The following is a 19,538-nucleotide window of genomic DNA, read 5'->3' as shown; positions in this document are numbered from 1 at the left end:
GGAATTTTCGATTCTGTTACAAAAACCTTTTTTGACGATTAAATATAAAACTCATGTCAGTTTGGTTAAAATATTCTCTTAAACATAAATATTTTTTTCTTTTTTTTTGTCTTATATATGAAAGAATATATTACTTAGTGGCACTTTAACTAATTTCCCTCTATCTGCGGTTTCGCGGTGAACCACGTGAATTTGCATGTCACCGTGTAGAGACAATTGCGGAATTTACCGATAATTTGCTAATGGTTTATAATGGAATTAATTGCTAGACAGTTTCAAATCATGGAACATGATTTTATATAACATAATTGTCATCAGATCAATCAGTGTAAAATTTCATTCCATCAAATGGTATTTAATTTTTTTTTTGTTATTCGTTTAGATTGATATTTTTTTTTTTGAAAAGATTAGAATTTTATAGTTTCAATATATACACTATTGCGGTGAAATTTGAAGTTCATATCGCGTGTAATATTAACATACAGAATATAATTTTGACAATTAGGAATTTATTTGACATTTATTGGCGATTTACAACATTTATTACTCGTTGAGAATTTACTGTCATATATACACACATGTGTATATACATATATATATATGAATCAATAAATATACTGACAAAATATTAAACGATATAAAGGGAAATAAATCAGAAAGGCCGCCAAGTTTGGGGCCCAATGCAGCAGTTAATCTAAAAATTTAGTATACCGAGTTAAATCAAATTCGTTCCAAGAAATATTCAGTGGAGCTCTGCGCCTCACGCAAACTGAATTCCGAGGTGACATTCTCAATCGCGATCGGTCTTTTTGGAGCAGCTCTCGGTATTCCTTATATATCCTTCTCTCTTTCTCTTTTTCTTGTGTAGTTGTGTGTATAAGCCTTTCATTGAAATATATTTATATATATATATATAAATAATCAAAGCAGGAAATTTTCTCACACGCTTCCTGATAAGTAATGTTCATTGCTCTAGGTTGGAACGCATATTACATTTTGTTATTTTCTTCAGTCTGAAAAAAAATTTCTTTGAAATTTTTGTTGCATCAACAAAAAGTTTATTTCGCTCAATCTTGGTTTGAAAATTTTATTAAAATGAACAAAACATTAATTTAGATTAAATAAATATTTGTGTGAAATAACAAAAAAAAGTTGTGTTATTGTAAAAAAATAGTAGGTTCAAACAAAACAAACAAATTCTTTTCATCAGAAAGGACTTTTTATATACCCTTTTTTTTTGTAATATTCCGATTATTCTACATTGTGAGTTGAAGGGCACAGAGGTCACGTGACAGAATATATTGCGAGTACCATATCAGTATGAGGGTCTGCCAATGGTCTCTCTCTCTCTCCTTCTCGTGTGTGATGCTGCGTGTGTTCTGTTATGGAGTGCCGTGATGTTGTGCCCACACATCCTCGATTAAATGCAGTATTAACTCCAGGGCCTGTCGTATTTTAGGCGCGAGCTGGATATATCCACCACGCGAAAAGGGGTTAAGACGTGAAGAAATAAAACGATTCGACGGGGGGAGTGAGAAAGGGCAAAAGGAGAATGGAAGGAGTGAGAAAAGGATCAAGAAAGATAGATAGATAGAGAGAGAGAGAGAGAGAGAGAGAGAAAATCGGAGTGACTGTGAGGGCATTATATAGTACATATAAGCGCCTCTTTTCACTCTTCTCATCTCTCTCACCGCGTGGGCGGTCTCGGACTCCGCGCTCAGTCCAAATTTGACACGCGTATCATAACCCTTCCGACGTACGCCACGCAATGATGTATATACGTGGAATACCTTGAGGCCTTGATACGCATCATGCAATATACGATCGTGGATTTTCAAATTTTTTATAAACTTTTATACTAGAATTATATATAGGGCTATGAATATATGATCCCGTACTGATTTATTCGAGAAATTTTGTATTTTTTATTTCTGGATGCTGCTGCGCTTCATCTTAGAGAGAGAGATAGGTGTCAATATCTTTTGGTAACTCTCGTGTCCCAGAGGGGTATGTGTCTCAATATATGTTCATATAGTCGATTTGATGTGCTCTAGGCATTTTACGAGAAAGATGAAAAAAGTCCTCTTGAATGCAGATGATGAACTCGATCAACGATTGATAAAAAATTCATATATGTGGTTCCTCACTCTTTGCGCAAAAAGTTATTTCACTTGTTAGGGATTTTTTTCGATAATTTTGGATATATAGAAAAGTTTTCATTTGTTTTGTTTTCACAAGTGTTTTATTCATCTTGATTTTATTGATGTGCGTAGAAATTATTATTTTTTTGTCAAAATTTAGTATAGAGAATGGAATTGCATATTATAATTTATAATGTGACTTAAGGGCCTTGATTTCACGATATGAAAATTAAGCTCGCAGACTTAACAAGCACGTTATATTCGATGTCGAGAAGTCGTATATTATAAACGGGGGTTATAAAAATGCTATTGGAGAAGATTGGGTTGATGTGTGCGCGCATTGAACATCAAATTAAAAAGATGTTTACAATTCTGTTTGAAAATGCATCGTAAAATGGAACTGTAAATATATATCTTGATTTAACGATGAGAATGAAGTAATGATAAAAATAATTTGATTAATTAATTGACAAATTTTAATGAAGAAAAAATAAATTTTTAATGATAAAATTAATTTGTTTATAATTAAAATGATGAAAATAGTTAATATTGAAATAATAAAATAAAAAAAAATTGATAAAAGGAAAAAGTAATAAAAAAAACATGTTTTGGATAATTTCTACTATATATATATTAATTCTACTATTATGTATATCTACAGTTCTTAAGCGTCCTTTAGCGTAATTCCACTTTTGCCAAATCCTCATAGAGTCTAATCCCCTATATAGTCGACTTTTCGTTATATACTCTCCATTAAAGAGCACTCGACATTTTTCTCTAAGAGGGTAACTAAATTTTAAATATATAATAAAAAAAAAAATTCATAATTAATAATGTGACATTTGTTTTTGAAATATGTAAGATAAAATTTAGATAAAAGTTTGATTTCGTCAAGTAACTGATTATTTGAATCAAATAAAATTTTTTTTCAGTGTATTTTTATACAAATTTGGAATTTCGTTACAAAATATATAATAATATGATATCGGAAGAGAAAAAAAAAAGTATTTGCTAATACTCACTGAAAAATAATTGCAAGTTGAAAAATATGAGAGTTAATTGGCTTCTGAACAGAGAAAAGAAAGAAATGATGGTTTTGTGTTGAAGAGAAATATTTTTTTTCACACAATGATTCCAAATTCGGATTAGTTGCTTTGCAATTACGTATGAGATATATAATTGGAAAAGAAAACGAGTTGGGAGAGAAAGAGAGAGAGAGAGAGAGAAAGAATGAATACTTGGACAAATCGATGAGAAAACATCGTCTCATGTGTTGAATCCCCATGAGTGTCACGTCTATAGAAACCGGGTGAATTCAAGAGTCGAAAATAATCGGTTCTTTGCCTGTTCTTTGAGATGGCATACATACACATATACACAGGTAAAAGAACGCGCTTCAGTGACGGCATTTCGTTGAACGAAATTCCAACATTGAATTCTCGAGCGGCAATTTGCCAGTGGGTTTCACGAATTCCTAGCCCGTGTGTGTATCAAACTCGCGTTAATCACCCATATAGTCGTTTCGCATCTAAAAACGATGATGAGGAGATATGGACCACCCCCCAACATAATATATATATATATATATATATATATATATTCCTATGTTGGTGTTCGTTAAAAATTATCTCGTTTTAAATCCTCGTAAATCTCTCATTCAATTTTTTTTTCTATCACCTAATCAATATGGTTATATGCTGATAGAAGGATAGAGCGCAAAAGTTTAAATGTCTTCTATTGAATCCGTTTTCTTATATTAGTACCGAACAAAAGGACTTTTTTAATTCTCTGATTATTTGCATTATCGAAATCTCACCAAGATTCTCATTCACCTCGCAGGAAAAAGGAATCGAAAAAAATGTCGAAAAGAAATAACTTTTTTTTCAATTCTCTACACCCAGAAGAAAGATTTCTTTGACAAATATTTCTTTGATACAAAAAAAATTTATTTGTTTCAAGTAAATTATCTTTGTTGCAAAAAAAATTATATTCGTTTCAAAGAAATTTTTTATTTAATTCAAATAAATGTTTCTTTGACCCTATATATGAATGGGTGTATATTCTTTCTAATTTTGATAACTTGTATTTTCGTTTTTTCTTTTGTTTTTGTAAATTTAATTTTTTGTTTCAATCGCAGAAAATAGAAGGCATTTAATTAAGAATTGAGTGATTTTTTTCTATTCAATTTTCAAACAAAAAAAAAAAAAAAAAAAAAACTACACCATAGATTACGTGATTGAAGTCATATTTTTGGTTTTGAAATATTTTTGTGAATTATTTTTCACGAGCATTGAATGCTTTTGACGTTTATGAAAATTGAAGTAATTTTTGAAAATATCGAATGCGAATGCCACACGATTCTCTCTTGTGTTGTTGAGCCGGAAATTGTTGGAATTTTATTGTGTACCCATATGATGATTATACGTGTTGCGTGTTTTCAATGGTTGCTTTGTATGTACATATATTTTCATCACACCTGACATTGTTGGCGTTAGCAGTTTTGCGTTATTTTCTATTTCCGTTATGTTAGTTGTTCTCGCTTGAAAATGTCATTTGCGGGTGGAACATATATGTATATATATATATATATATATGTTAATACGATTTAAAAAACTTTTCATTATTTGTAAATACTTGTGATAAAATGTACATTTTATTTTAAATTTATAGTAATAATTATTGAAACATTAATATTTTAAAAATTAAGATATTTTTTTTTGAATCAATTATTTTCTAATTTTTAATTTATTGAAAACATTTGCTGTATATATTTATTTTATATAGTATAAGGAATTAATTTTCGTATTAAATGAAGCAAAGTATGGGAAAAGTAGTTTGAGTGAAAATGTTTATATACAAGTTTATTGGGTACTATATGGATGTGGGTACTTTCATTTTACTGCTTTAATTTCTCTACACAAGGTTTGAGCGTTGCCATAAAAGTTTTCCTCCGTAGCACAATGTTTTGGCACTTTTCCTCTTCTTGAAAATTCGTCGAAAGCTCAAGCTGAAAGCTCTCGATATACCTTCAGGCCTTTAGTTCTTCTTCTCATCTCCTTTTTATATATATATATCTATAGTTAATACTTTACAAAACTTTATTCACAGTTTATCGACTATATAACAAATTGTAAAATTTGTAAGAGACTTTTTTTTGGTAAAAATTTTAACTAAAAAAAATGAAAAATTAGTTATTGTATTTTTTTTTAATTTTTCGCTCTTTTTTGAATATATGCAAAGAAGATATTTTTTTTATGCTACTTCAATGCCTTTTTGACGTTTTTTTTTCTCATGTATAAAACTGCTTCTGAGACCCTTTGATCACTTTTTATAGTTGAGAACGTTCTTAAAACAATACCTTTTTGAGTCTTAAGTATGTCATCTATTCTTCTTATAGTTAGTCTCGTATATCACGTGCGATGTAAGGGCAAACTCTTGTCTCGTTTCTGTCATAAATGTGAGAAAAAATAACTTTTCATTAAAAAAAGTTCAAATTTTTTTTTGTTGAAAATTTAGGTTATTTTAAATCTATTTCATAAAATGTACAGTAGAGATTTTCGCACTTAATTTGTAATAACAAAGCGAATAATTAAACGTTTTGTATAACTATTCTCTAATTTCACGGGCTGTTCACTCACTTCAAGTAATTTACTGTAAATACAAACTTTCGTGACAATGTGGAGAAAACTGTTTAGAAAATCACATATATAACTTTTCTTTAGATTTTGTAATTTTAGATCTCGTATTTAAATATTTACTTTGAAAATTAGGTTTTATTTTATTTATTCTTAAAAAAAAATAATAAAATTGATTTGAAAAAAAAGAATAATTTTTCTATATTTAAAAAAAAAAAAAACTTGATAACTGAAAAAAGTTATCTATAAATAAAATGGTCACTTTCGAGCCGATAAAACCTCTATATAGTCAATCATTTTATATAAAGTTGAACATTTTACTTTTCTCGAAAGAACAGGAGAAAGAGTTTACGACTGCCCTTGTGTAGTATATAGTAGTATGATCGTAACTTTAGTTCGATTGAGAGTTTCAGGAAACATTTTATGCATTCTTCCCAAGCCATCTGTATACTCTGAGTCTTGAGAAAGTTTTCATATCTTTCTTCGATGTATGCATAAAAATTTACTTAAGTCTAAAACGATGGCACGAAGCAACTTCGTTAAAACTCTTGCTTATAAAGTGAGAGACGAGTATAACATCAAAACTGTAGATGGAGTCTTCTTGGATAAATTTATTGACATAGAAAAGAAATTCTTTTTTTTCCCGCGACAAAAAAAGGCGAATTTTTTTTTATTTTATGAATTTTGGAAAATGGAATAATTAATTTTGATATAAAATAGATTTTTAGGAATTATAAAAAATTTAAAAATATAAAAAAAAATTAAAATCTTTGTACGAGTAATGGGCGAGAGTGGCATTCAACACTCCTGGCGTATAAACGTTGACCTTGAAGGTTGTTACGCGTCGACAGAGTGAACATAATTCAACTACCGCGACAGGGAGGAAAGAGTTCCTTCAACACTTTGCGAGGCACCATTGTGCTTGTGTCTAGGATTGTCTCGGTTACTATTTTCTTCTTTTTTTTTTATTCTTCCCAGTCTTGTACTTGGCGTATAAATTAGCGCATTGTCCGACAAACGGAAAGACAATTTTCGTGGCACGCACTGCCACCTTTATTTTTTTTTTTACAGACACATATACAGACGAGTTCCTTTACAAGTAAAATGCCTATACAGTACTCTCACGCGAGACAGAGAATATGCATCGCCGTGACTTAATCCAAAGCCAAGGTACTTTATACAATGGCGGCCACCCGGTTTCTGTTCTAGTTAGTCACTGCTGCGTGTATGTGAGTGCATTTTATTCCTTTTATAAAACTCGTAAAATGGAATTGAGTTTTTAATAAGACACTGAGAGACATCCAAGGTCAAGGGAAAAATATTTATTTTCAAATAAGAAAATTTTGGGGGGGATTCGAACGCAGAACCTAATTCGTAGACTCATACGCTTTAACGACTGCGACCAACTGCGCAATTTTGATAAATAATTTTAGAAAAAATGAAATTATTGCTAAGATGGTAGTTAATTTACAAAAATAAATAATTATTAATTAATAATTAATAATAATAAATAATAATTATTAATTAATAATTAAATTTTACAAAAAATATTTTTTGAAATATTTTTTTTAATGAATCTTATTTGAAACAAATTCTGGGTTCTTTGGGAAAACTTGTTAAGGAATTTAAATAATTATTTGCATAAGAATAAAGGTTTATGAAAAATTTTGTTTTTTTTTTGTTTCTTGAAGATGAGCTTCATTAACTATATAAAAGCTTGCTGTCGAACTAAGTATGTTGGTATTATAAAGTTTTTGATACCCAGCCATGTTTGATGCAAGTTCATAAATTACGATTCAATATTATATAAAGGGGCGGGAGGTTGGTGACCCCAGGTGTTCTTGACTGATCATACGTGAACATATGTCAAATAAATTTAACTTTCATGGTTCTAGGTGATTAAACACTATTGTTTGAAAACCTCTGTTTTCGTATATATATATATTGCTCATAGTTTATTATATTCCATCGATATATCAGAAAGTAATTTAGAAATTAATGCTCCTTTACAAGAATTACTTTTTCGACATCTGGTTTATAGTTTTACGAAATGGAAATCTATACGATTTTTGATAATCAAATAAATATTTATCTGTATTAAATAATTGAGTATTTGTTTCAAAAAATTGGATCAAATATAGTTTAGTTGCTTTGAATCTGATAAATTTTTTTTTTATTAATTTTTTATTATTATAGTAATGAGAAGTTAAAGAAATAAGTTTAAAATATTATGAACTAATTTTGTTTGGGAATAAAGTCATAAAATGCGTGTTAGTAATATGTAAATTTTTTTTTTTGAAATGAATACATATGGTAGAAAATATCTCAATACAAAAACGTCATAGTTGCTGGTAAAAGAAGCTCACATCTCTCGGAGAGCTCTTTATTCGTTTCTACAGTTCGTTCTCCCTTTCCTTCGAAGTCTTGGTCTTTTCTTCTTCTTCTTATTTATTTTGTTCTTTGCTTTGCACTGTTGCCTTGATTCGCTTCTCTTTCCTTTGCGTTTCGACCCGACTTTGACGTCGTCCAGGAGCCGCCGATTTCCGGCAATTGGCTCATGCGTTCCTTTTTAAATATATATTTGCAGTAATAGGAACAATCTATTCCATCTTTTACAACATAAGTATTTTAATTCTCTTTTTTATTATCATTTATTGTTATTATTTCATTTTATTTGGTGAAAGTTAATATTGAATTGAAAGAATTGTGCGAGAAAAAGGATTTAAAAAAAAAAAAAAATACTTGGAAACAGTATATTTACACATACGTCCCATATCGAAACTCGTGGAGGCGGTAATAAATTTAATAAGGCAGTATTTTGCAGAATCGTAAATACATCTTCGAGTGAATTCGTACAGTACTATTAGAGCGATTGATTGGCGTGCAATTTGTAATCAATAAATCTAACGAACGATTACTTTCTGATACTGGGATATATGGTGCCAAGAAATTTTCTAACGAGCATCTGGCAAAATTTTATTTGTATTGTATATAGACAACGTGCGAGATAAGAGTAACTTTCATTTACAAAGATCAATATTTAAAAGCTGATGAATTAAATATTTTTTATTTGAACCAATAATATTTCTGTGATTTGAACAAATGATTTCTGTAATTTGAAACATATTTAATTGACTAAAATAAGATTTTAAAAATTAAAATTCTATTACAAAAAATGGAAATTTCGAAATTAATCTTCACTTTGTATTTCGCTTTGTAAATTATGTCCAGTGTTTTTCAAAATTATAGCCTTCCATCAATTTCATTCAATTTTATCGCAGCTAGTTCTAAATTCACACAGAGAAAGAGAGAGAGAGAGAGAGAGAGAGAGAGAGAGAGGTCATATTTGATGTTAAACGGAATGATGATGAGAATAAGTTGAAAAATGATTTTGCAATTGCTCTCGATTATCCACATTATGGGTTATCCATTTCTTCGCGTGGTCACGATTTTTGCGTTTTCTATTTATCTGTGCACGTGGCCTATCTGCGATCGATATCTCGAGCGTTCACTTTGATCCCATACAGCGTATATAGTGTGTGTGGAAATATGCCTTAATTAAAAAAAAAAAGTAATTGTTAAGAATTGAAACACTTTTCGAGACAACTTTCTATCAATCAATCACTATTGATAATATAAAGGTTAAAGTGTTAATAAATAATTCAATTAACATTCCATACGCAGGTAAATAAATCATAAATTGTTATTCTCTTATTTTAAATTATAAAAATTCTTGAGATATAACAAAAAAGAGGTTTAAAAAAGGGGTAAAACAAAACTAGGTTCAAATATTAAATACAAAGTTTAATAATGTTTATATAACTGCTATTAAGATCAATTGCGGGAGAAGAATAGGATCATTTGTAACTCGTTGATGTTCGATAAATCTCCATCTTTTATCACTATAAATTCTCAGAGGTTTTTTTGAATTTTTGAATTTTCTATATATTGTGTATAATAAACTTTTTTTACGCAGCATCCGTGTTGTATATATTCATACAATTAGCGTCCTATTATAGATATCAGTATCATTATTTATACCTGAAATTAACATACCTATGTATCTTTATATCATTTTCATCATTCTTCAAAATTCACTATCATACATATATAGTCACATCTATGTTGCGCGTCGATCAAAGCTTTTAATGTCACCTATAGGAAGTTTATTATCAGTCATCACATAATGCATAAAGCTACAATTTTACGACTTTGGCGATTGCTACCTAGAGATAAAAGAGTAAATATCAAACTTTATGGGAATACGATAACATTAATCAATATATACATGTGATTAGGAAGTTTTCAAAGAATCAATTTTTTTAATGGATTTTTTCTATTAACTTCTTTTTTTTTCTCATTTGCTGTTAAAAGTCTTTTACTTTTCAAAGTAAAATCTGTTAAAAGAAATTCATAATGTTTCGTTTTGGAATTCTGGATTTTAAAAAAAAAACTTCACCAATTAAAACTTTTGATATTCCAGTGAAATCTTTCGCTGTTTCAAATAAATTTTTTTTTCTAATTTTATTTTTAATTATAAATAGATTTTTTTTTTTCTTAATCTTTTCTTATTTCTTTTTTTGAAAATATCAAACATTGATGTGGGATTATTAAAAATGACAGTGTCACAAATTGGCAATATAACAATAAGCAATTTGAAGTGCATTTTCTTATGCGGCAATTTCATGCATCGCGTACGTATTGAAGGGGGGAAAAAAAGGAGAAAGAGAGAGAGATAAAAAAAAATGCAAATCTTTAGCCAATAATTGTTCGGCACGTGATGTTGCACATATACGGTGAGTTCTTTGAATTGCGATGGTAAGGCTCTGAGGTCAGGGTCTCGCCACAATATCGTGAGGTCCACAGCGGGATGTCGGTGCTTTTCAACTGCTATACATTTGGAAAAATAATAATCATAATCGTGCGTAATAGCTTTCGAACTCACGATTCGCTTACAAATTATACGTATATCATTCTCTCTCTTTCTATCTTGTGCAGTATTTATTGTAGAAATTACTTTTAAGGCCGTCAGTACACCTTTTGCTACCGCTTCAGGTCACACTGATTTTATTTTACTGACTTATTTTTTTTATATTTGTTACGGTTCTCTCTCTCTCTCTCTCTCTCTCTCTCTTTGTATGTGTGTGTTATACTCGAATGCCGCCTCAAGACACTTTAATAAAAGATCTCAAAAATATTTATTTTTTCTAATTATAAAATTTTTTTTTTATCTATGATTTAGAATAAAATGCAATTTAAAACAGTTATTCTAAATCAGAAATAAAAAATTATTCAAATATTGAATCAATATTGTAAATTTCCATTTTTCTTGAAAAAAAAAAACTATAAACCTGCAATTATTACAGATTTTCTATATAAGATAGAACGCGGAAAATTATAGTTTTAAAATAAGGAGTTTCTCATGAATTTTACAACGTTCAGTGTCAGTAAACCATCCCCCTCTTTTAAAAAGAATGCAAATTTTTTTATTGCAGTCGCTTCTCGACTATAAATTATTTTACTTTACTTTGCTAAATCGTTCAATATTTACTTTAGGAAATGACGTCATTTTTAAACCGTTAGTTGATTGAATAATTCTACGATATAATAATTATAATTATTTTTTTTTTTAGTCTATTAATAAATTTTGATACGTGGAATTTTTTATAATTCATTGTGTATACGAGAATGAGTTATCTGGTGTATATATATATGTGTGATGTGGACCAGGTGACATGTCTCCCGGAAATTCGCTAACTGCGCGCTCCTCTATATATGTGACTTGAGATGCGAAGCCTTTTGTTATGTATTTATGTGCATATTCGCCTATTTGTCGAGAAATTCCACTGCCGTGTTAGCTCTGGGTAGCTCACGACTCGATCCGACGTTCGTTACATGCACGATCGTGAGCGTCGACCCCGTAGAGCGCCTTCACTGACGTGACTCTCTCATGTTCGCGGAGCTTTAACTATTTTTAATCGAATCATGGAATTTCTCCCGAGAGAGAAAGAGAGTGTATGTATGTGTGTGTGTGTGTGTGTTATACGAGAAGCCGCCTTTGCGAAGGGCGCGCTATTTTCAAAGACAGAGAGGTAAAAGACAAGGGACTTTCCGGAAAAACGTCGACAATAGTTATAGATGCATTAAAGTAAAAAAAAAAAGAAAAAAACGATGGAGATTAAATTTATGGTACAAAAGATTAAAATAATGCAAAGTTTCTAAAAGTTTAAATTTTCAAAAATTTGAATTGCTAAAAGTTCGAGTTTCCAAAAGATAGAATTGTTCAAATTTGAAAATTACAAAATTTAGAATTTCCAATTTTCGAATTTTCCAAGGTTTCAGTTTTCAAAAGATATAGAATTCTTATAAGTTCGAATGTCCGAAACTTAAAATGGTTAATAGTTGGAAATTCCAAATGTAAAAATTTTCAATGTTCGAATTTTCAAAAATTTTAATTTTCTAAAGTTTTTTTTTCTAGAATTTTCTAGAAGTTTGAATTTACAAAGTTCGAGTTTCCGAAAATTCGAATTTTCAAAAGTTTTAATTCCTAAAAGTTTGAAAGTTGTAACAAAAATGATAATTTTCTGAATTTTTACTATCTTAATTAAAAAATGACTGTTATTAGCCGTGCAAGATCAATATTTTTTATCATTAAAAATATTTCTTGTTAATAGCAATTAAAAATAATACTTCCTGAATGGTGCACACCTTCACGTTAATAACGGACGAGGATTGATGAAAAAAAAAAATTTTTTTAGAAGGGTTATTACGTTATTTAGGGAGGTGTATATATAGCCAGGGATAAAGTCATTGATCGATTTAATCATATATATAATGTTTGATCGTATCGTACTTAATATTATAATGAGATATGTGTGTATATGTGTAACTTGTTCGTTTATATTTCTCACTTGATTTAACTAACGGAAGTTTCATCGATAATCGAATATTTCGATTAATTACGTCGTAATTTAATACATATATATATATACTTTCAAGTTGTCACATTTAATGAGCTTGAGTTGCTAGTTTACTATCTATAATATGATTGGCAATGAAATATATCGAGTTTGTAAATTTTAATTTTATCCTATATATAGTTAGCATTCTCTTTTGCTATTAATTTAAATAAAATGAAATTAATTTGTTGGCTAATTAAATTATTTGTGTGAAACATTTTTTTAAATTAATACTTTTTTAAATTTATTCTAATATTTATTAAAAATTTTCTAGGTTTTCCTGAAAGAATATTTTATTTGAAGTCAGTGTCTTCTGCTGCCAAATTCAGATGTTTCCATTTCGTCTACGCCATGGTGAGTCTATTTTTTAAGTTTAAATTTTATTGATGAAAAAACTTTATAAATTATCATTTTAAAATTTTAGTTCTTGCAAAAGACTGTTGTGATACTTTTTGCAAATATTAGATTATTAATTTTTGTCAAATAATATTTTTCATGTGAGGCCTTAAACAAAGTTAACTAAAACCTAAATGTAAAATCATATAAATGCATATATATATGGAAATTATTTCCTCTTTCAATTTGGCATCATTTGATCAACTGGCGTATTCGATTAAACCCCGTATGGCACATTAAGCATATCGCATTATACTCCCTTTTCATGCGAATTTTCCGGATGCAATTCACTGGGTTGCATGTCGGTGTTCCAATGCATTGTTCGGAATAAATGCGATGCTTCTTGCAGCAAAATTTATGAGGCTCCGGAACTTTTCAAAGCTGATGCTGAGAGGCAGCTATTCAGGTTTGAATTAAATTCCGGGTTATATATAACATAACTATATATATATAGTTAAGCTACACATCGCTTTATTATAAACTTCACGTGTCGCTACGCGCTTCACTTATATATATATTCCTTATCAATAAGAAAACTCCACTTATTATTACACTCATGTATAGAATTTTCTACGCTCCGCGAAAAGTTTTGTTTCAACTAAATATACCATTTTTTTTTATTAATACATTTTTTTGGTTATTTAAAACGAGATTTGTTTGATTTAAACAAAATTTATTTGATTCAAAAAAATATTTATTTGATTCAAAAAAATATTTATTTGGTCTAAATAAACGTTTAGTTTGTTTTAATAAATTTTTCGAGCAAAGAAAGAATTCAAAGATCTAGAATTTCCAAAGTTTGAATTTACAAAGGTTCGAATTTGCAGAAGGTTGAATTGTTAGAAGTTGAAAATTCCAAAGTTCGAATTTCTAAAAGTTTGAAATTTTAAAACGTAGAATTGTTGGTATTTGAAAATTCCAAAATTTAGAATTTCCAAAGTTCGAATTTGCAAAAGGTTGAATTGTTAGAAGTTGAAAATTTCAAAGTTTGAAATTTCAAAGTTTGAAATTTTAAAATGTAGAATTGTTAGTATTTGAAAATTCCAAAATTTAGAATTTCCAAAGTTCGAATTTGCAAAAGGTTGAATTGTAAGATGTTGAAAATTCCAAAGTTTGAAATTTTAAAATGTAGAATTGTTAGTATTTAAAAATTCCAAAATTTAGAATTTCCAAAGTTCGAATTTGCAAAAGGTTGAATTGTTAGAAGTTGAAAATTTCAAAGTTCGAATTTCTAAAAGTTTGAAATTTTAAAATGCAGAATTGTTGGTATTTGAAAATTCCAAAGTTCGAAATTTTAAAACGTAGAATTGTTAGAAGTTGAAAATTCCAAAAATTAGAATTACCAAATGTACAAATTTTCCAAAGGGTAGAATTGCTAAAAATTCTAAGAGTTAGAATTTTCATATTTGAGAATTCATATAAGTTCGAATATTGAGTTAAATAAACTTTTCGTTGATTTAACCAATTTATTGAACTGCATAGTAATTAATTATTTGCTTGATTCAACCGAAATTCGTTTATTTCAAACAAATTTTTTTCTGAAATAATTTTGTCTATTGGTTAGAAATATAGAATTCGTGTAGGAGAAATTTGTGTATCAGGAAGAGAAACTTTTTTCATTCTACTTTAAATGTTAAGTCGTTCGGACACTGAAAGTGTTTTAAAAAAAAAAAAGTAAACCACGTGCAATTTATGTATCGCGCATTATTCCGTATTCTTGCTACTTTTCGCTGTTGGCGCGCAAATAACTCGACAAACGAAAAATAGTGTAATATTTCTAGGGGGCAGCTGTGCAGTTTGTGCACCCGCAGAGATTCTAATGCTGCCTACTCTTTCTTATTCTTTCACATTGGCCTCTCTTTTCCTCAAATTTATTGCTTTCCTTCTCTCTTTCTCTCTCTCTTACGCTCTTCTTTTCACATGCACTTTTTTCTGCAAGCCACTAACTGAAATCAATCGCTTTCCTTCTTTTCACATCTCCAGGGGGCTTTTCACAAGAACTTGCGCCAAGATAAATGTTACTTGAACTAAATAAAGATACACGGTTATACTAAAGAGTTAGTGAATTTTTTTTTTTTCTTCTTCTGTAACATCGCCGCAAAGAAAGTCTTTGACAAGATTAACATTTTCTTTCAGAAAACGACATGTGACTTAATTTATGCGCGGAAAATAGAAAATGCTTGATTGAAAAATTTTAAGTTTGCAAGCCGTATGACTCTTTTACACTTTTTGTTTTTAAAAAAGAAAATAGTTAATTAATTTATTAATTATCCTTCTATTCAAAAAATATATTCTTTAGAGAAAAAAAGATTACAGAAAAAAAAGGATTTAATTTTCTTTTGAGATGAAAAAAATTAGAGGGTTTCATAGACGGATTAAATTTTTCTATTCATTGAAGCACTATTTCTTTAGTAAAAAAATTTGATTATAATAATGAATAATGTGATGTGAATAATAATTTTTTTTTGAAATTAACTATAAAATAGAAATTTACATGATATACTGAGAAAATAATTTTGATTTAAATAATAGTTTTTTTTTTTAATTATATTATCATTATTAAATATTTACTTGAAGCAAATAATTTTTTATTTTAAGTGAACTGAATTTGAATCAATAATTTCTGTATTTAAATCAATAATTTTTGTGTGTAAATCTATAATTTCTGTAATTGAAACAATAATTTCTTTATTCTAAAACAAATATAATTCAATTGACTTAAATAATTATTTGATACAAGTAAATATTTAATAACAGTCAAGTAATCAATTGAATCAAATAAATTTTTTTTCCAGTGTATTTAATTGCAATTTTAATTAATGATTGAAGATATTTTTAAAACTTTATATTTCTATTATAAAAAAAAATATATATATATTTCAAAACTTTATTTGAATAATTTTTCTACTCTATTTTTTTTTTTAAATATTAAAGAAATAATTTTTCGATAAAAGTTGCATCATAAAGTGAACATTAATGAAGTTGTCGAATGAAGATGTTCGGTGATGCAAAATAGAGCATTAAAGTTATTTTTATTGCTTGAATATACATTTGAAGTTTTCTGAGGGTATGTAAAAGTATATATATATGTACATGAAACTAAAGCGTGACGGATGAGAGTAGGTAAAGCGTGTTGAAGTTAAGCATTCGTGTGTTAAAGAGGTTGTTGGGTTGTGAAATATATTTTTTTTCAAAAGTGACTTTTAAAAAAAGGAATAAAAAAAAAAAATATATGGGAAAATTTTTTTCTATTTTCCTAGCTTCTTTGTAGATAAAACTTTTTTTTTAGAATTTTCTACATTATATTTTTTTTTAAATCTGCTTCATTAAATAAAAAATGGATTAATATTTTAGTTTTTTAAAATTTTTTCAAATTTTCATTTCTTCTTTGACTTTTATGAATGATTGTTGTTATTCCGTGTATATTTAATTAATAATTAATTCATAAATTATTTAATTTAGTATATTTAATTTATTTCACTGTAAAACGAGAGTTATTAATTTAATACCAACTCTAGGTACTAAATTCTTATTTGGTTTTATTTTGATACCTAAAATTGGTACTGTTTTAGTACCTTCTTTTTATAGTGTTTGCTAATTTTTAAAAATTACAATTTTTGGTACAATTTTATTTTTTTAAAATATGTTTTAAATTCATATAAATGCGTTAAATTTTTATAACTCATGAAGATATTTTGCAAACTCTTCTCATCGTTTGCTGTATAATCGTTTTTAATTTATGAACAAGCAAAAGCCGTTTCAACAATTGATAACAATATTCGAATGCAATAAAGTAAAACAGGAGAATTCATTCCTTGTGAATATCTGCACAACGCGTGCGAACCCGTTTGTATAACACGCGATGGAAGCATTAAACAGTCCGCGTTGGCATCGATCTTTCGCTTATATATATATATATATATATATATATATATACATATATATATGTACTACACCCAGGATATCAGGTAGTAGGGTTGAACACGATGAATTTCTAGATTGAAACTTCAGTCTTTACACATTCTTGCTGATAAGAATCATCTCTGTCGTAACAAAATTTTATTATGTCCCTCTATTTTGAGAAACAAAATCTCGATCAAACCGAATGTATAAAGTTCATATATCTTTCTTCGCATTTTGAATACAGACATAAGAATTTAATATTTTTTTGTTTTTTAATTTGGATTAATTAGTTTTAAATACAAATAGAAAAATTGAAATCAAATAAAATTGTTTTTTTTTTTTTAAATGACGTCGACTTCTTTCAATATATAAAATTGGAGATACTCGAGAAGAAAATAATAATTTGTTTCTTTAGATTTATATTTCATTTTTGAGCAATAATCATAAATTTCTTGCTCGTGTTACATCAAAGTTTTTTTTTTTTTTTGCGTGAAAATGATATATACCGATAGATCAAATGATATAACCTGATACCTTGGTGAGTTATTTTTGAATTGAGTTCTGATTATTTATATATGCGCGAGAGTATCGACAAACTAAATTTTAACGTGCTGAAAGTTTTATTAAACTTTTAGTTATTAACAAACTATTTTCTCTGATCATGATCGGTGTTATTCGTTTGATCATTTTGTCGTTAACTACAAAGCTGTTTTGCAAACTCTCGGTACTAACAAACTTATAGACAGAAAGAGAGAGAGAGAGGGGGAGGGAGAGAGAGAGCCAATGTGTTGGGCAAACTATCGTTATAGAAACATTTACGGGCAGTCAAGCACACATGCATTTTTCCGGGCTTATATGGTACCAAGTCTATAAAATAAAAGAAAGAGGAACGTGAGGAATGGTATGCATTTTTAAAGCCAGTAACTCCGTCAACGATCTTCACAGTATGACTTTCTCCCATCTTTGCTTTTTATACGTCCTTCGTGCTATGAATGGTCGATGAGCTGCATTATTACTACTTAAAAAAGAAATTTTTAATACCCTCTACTTCATATGGGGAGAATGTTAAAAAAAAGAGACAAAAAAGAAAGTAGGGTTTTATTTCGATTTTTTTTTTAAAACATATTTTTTTTTTTTTAAATTACAACTTTAATATTCGTCCGGATAACGTATCAAGTATAACATGTCGGCTGACATATACGGCTGACCAAGCGCGCACGCGATTTTTCGATTTAAATTTCACTATATAGAAATAATTTACATCGACCATTAGCCTTTTGTAGGCGCATTAGAATAAAGAGATTTTCTTTTTTTTTCCCCCTTTTCGCTCGTTGTTATTTACAAATTGTCTTTCACACTATTTTTCTTCGGGGTAATTGGAATAATTAGAAATATTTCATAGACAAAGAGCAGAAATTATTAACTCTAATGATTGGATTGTTAATGTAGAACTGAAGTTTTCAAAAAGAGTTAAAAATTTTTTTTTTCAAATTAACCAAGTAAAAAAAAAAACTCTTTTTTTATGGGAAAAATATTAAAATTTTGAATTCAATATTCAATTTTTTTTTTGAAATTTGGGTTCTTTGTTCTATTTCTGGAATTATGTAGAAGCTAACAGTAATTTTTCTCTTTCTTACATTCAACTAAAGATTGAAATATCTTTCTCTCGATATTATTGAGGAACTGAAGGAAATGATAATAGAATTCACCTTTAGTACCGCACTAAAAGGAAAATGAAAATGCGTATATATCAAAGTTCAGTTATTTCTGAAAGACGGAAGTGCAAAAGCTGACGAACTTACTTATACCTGTCAGTTTATCAGAGATTAAGCTTTTGAGAGGATATTGAAATCGATCAAAATACATACATATATATATATATATAGAGGATTTAGTACTCGCAAAACTTTATTAATGTGAAATTAAACTAAAATTTTAATATATTTATTAAATTTTTATATTTAATTATTTTTCCTTTATACAATAAGGGAGAATATTTGGAATTTCATGAAATGAAATTAATTGTTAACGCATTTCGAGTCAGTAATTCATATTCCAATTGAGTTGTGAAATTCGATTTATGTTAATTTATGCACAAACTCCCTGCACTGAATTTCAATTGACGATGGTTCTTAAGTTATGTTTGTCGACCTAGACAAATGATTTGCTATATTTACAAAAGTATACTTTACATATTATAATATAATTTAAATAAAATTAATTTATAATTGATAATTTTTAATTAACATAAATATTTCTCTAAATGGTGCGGAAAATACAAATTTTATTTTGAAATCAGGAGAAAAATTCTAAAGGGGGTTTAAAAAAAAGTTGTAAAATATATAAGCAATATATATACTTTTTTTTTACTCATATGTTAAATATTTTTTAGATTGTTACACATGTATATAATGAATCAAACAATTAATTCAACAAACAATATATACCAATCATATGTGACAAAATGTCTGGATTTATAATTTATGATTTATATTTGGGGTAAT

The 19,538-nt window shown here is 28.3% G+C and overlaps 1 long non-coding RNA gene across 1 annotated transcript in view; it reads left to right on the top strand.

The window, feature by feature from the left end:
• Positions 1-19,538, top strand: part of LOC127291211 (uncharacterized) — a 270,805-nt gene that overhangs the window by 34,771 nt on the left and 216,496 nt on the right. The window contains exon 8 of the long non-coding RNA XR_007844558.1: positions 13,010-13,089. This is a non-coding gene — a long non-coding RNA (uncharacterized LOC127291211). The remainder of the gene's footprint in view (positions 1-13,009; positions 13,090-19,538) is intronic.

This window comes from Leptopilina boulardi, unplaced genomic scaffold (assembly GCF_019393585.1).
Source record: "Leptopilina boulardi isolate dan_hultmark-lab unplaced genomic scaffold, ZJU_Lbou_2.1 LbouV2_126, whole genome shotgun sequence".
In the NCBI taxonomy this organism is placed as follows: Eukaryota; Metazoa; Arthropoda; class Insecta; order Hymenoptera; family Figitidae; genus Leptopilina; species Leptopilina boulardi.
This window is presented reverse-complemented; position numbering and strand designations above follow the sequence as displayed.